This window comes from Ricinus communis, chromosome 10 (genome assembly GCF_019578655.1).
Source record: "Ricinus communis isolate WT05 ecotype wild-type chromosome 10, ASM1957865v1, whole genome shotgun sequence".
NCBI lineage: Eukaryota > Viridiplantae > Streptophyta > Magnoliopsida > Malpighiales > Euphorbiaceae > Ricinus > Ricinus communis.
The window spans coordinates 25,893,650-25,895,724 of record NC_063265.1 but is presented as its reverse complement, the minus strand read 5'-3'; the positions used below and the strand labels follow the sequence as shown (position 1 = coordinate 25,895,724).

The 2,075-nt window shown below is 39.4% G+C and overlaps 1 non-coding gene across 1 annotated transcript; it reads left to right on the top strand.

Annotated features, from left to right (window-relative positions):
* Positions 1 to 597: 597 nt before the first annotated feature.
* Positions 598 to 703, top strand: LOC112535390. The gene has a single exon (XR_003079541.2). It is a non-coding gene; the product is annotated as a small nucleolar RNA R71 (small nucleolar RNA).
* Positions 704 to 2,075: the final 1,372 nt, after the last annotated feature.

Below are 2,075 nucleotides of genomic sequence, written 5' to 3'. Positions count from 1 at the left end.
CAACTCCTCCAAATTTGGCTTCTTCTCCTGGTTCTAAGGGAGTTGAGGGAGAATAGTCTGCTGTTGGGGTTGCTACTGGTGACCCGCTGAAATCCTGGTGGACCCTGGGTGTTGTTATTTCGCTACCCGAAATTAGGATGGTTTCTCCACCCTAGGTTGTATGTGTTGCTGTAAAGGTCATTCTGCTGCCTGGGCGCATTTCCCATATAATTAACCTGTTCATGATCAGTAGAAGATGAAGAAGAAGCAAACATACCTCCCGCATTACAGTTTGTACTGTAGTGCAGGCCACCACAAAACTCACAGCTAATTTATGCTGCATGGACTAGCATCTAGAGCTAGTCGATCTTCTTGGCCAAAAGCTCCAACTGAGCTGCCAAGGCTGATGTAGAATCTACATGTTTCACCACTCCTGGCCATCCTGGCCTACTCCTAGAAGACTGCCACTGATAAGTGTTCATGGCCATCTCCTCAATTAAATTCTAGGCCTGCTCTGGCATCTTACTGTTGATGGCCCCATCTGCAGCTGCATCTATCATCTGCCTCGTGGCTGAGTTCAAGCCACTGTAAAAAGTCTGCACCTGTATCCATAATGGCAAACCGTGGTGCGAGCAACATCTCAGCAAGTCCTTGTACCTCTCTCTTGCATCATACATGCTCTCATCATCAAACTGCACAAAAGAAGAAATCTCATTACGCATCTTTGTAGTCTTAGCAAGAGAAAAGTAATTATAAAGAAATTTCTCAGCCAAAGAACTCCAGGTGGTGATAGTGTTAGCTGGTAGGGACTATAGCCATCTTTTTGCTCTATCCTTCAAGGAAAATGGAAACAGCCTAAGCCTAATGGCATCATCAGTAGTCCTATTTATCTTGAAGGTATCACAAATCTCCAAGAAATTTGCAATGTGGGCATTAAGATCTTCACTGGGCAAGCCCCCAAACTGTACACTATGCTGCACCATCTGAATGACATTTGGCTTAATTTCAAAGTTATTCGTTGCAACAACTAGCCTTACTATACTAGTGTGTGTCCCCTCCAGGAAAGGTCTAGCAAACTCGTATATTGTCCTGTTTGCTTCAGCGACGTTGTTGTTGCCGTTTCCCATGTCTACTGGTGTATGGACAGGAATCTCAATCAGCTCCTCCTCCTCCATGTCTAATCGCTTCCTCAACTGCCTGAGAGATCGCTCTAGTTCTGGCAGAGGGTCTACTGGTGCAGGATTAGAACTCCTGGTCATAAACTACTTGAATTGAACAAGGCAGCAATAACCCAAACAAATAATTAGAAGAATACTTAAATAAAAAGCAATAACAAAAACAGAAAAGAAAAATGACTAAAGTAACAAATAGCAAATTTCACTCTAGTTTTCAAACAAGTTTCCCCGGCAATAGTGCCGAAAATTTGATGCGCTGCGTATGCAACTACAACAAAGGTAGTGAACCTATCGATGTAGCCTAGCACAACGACAAGTATTAAAATATCGTATCCCTCAGGAAAGTGAAATCCTAGAGTTACTACTTCGTTCTTTGTTATCTAGCCTAAAATTAATGATGGATGGTTTATAGATTTACTAATGACTAAAAGCATAAGTTCTAAATGGAATGCGAAAATGAATGAGTAAATAGAACAATTAAGACAAGAAAGTAAATCCAAAACGGATCTAGACTAGTTGACAATCAAATAAAAGAGAACATATTGTTGAGTCCAATTATGCTACCCCTCGACGGATTCTTAACTGAATTTAGTTTTTCTCTCGAGACAACCGAATTCCTAAACCTAAGAACCTAAAGTTGGAATCTCTTCCTAACGATTGATTATTACGTTTGCCTTAAGCTTTAATCCGCCTCTATTAAGCTTAGTTAATTATTAATCTGGCAAATTAATTAACCTTATCTCTAAGTAAAAACTAACCTGATCTTGCAATTAAATTTCCAAACTCAATTAGAATTTCTCAATTGCTAAAAAATTTTTATGAATAATAATCAACACATTCAATGTAAAAAAATTGGATTTAATTATTAATTGTAAAAATAATACAAGAAAGGAAACTCAATCAATCTCAACAATTCAGCAT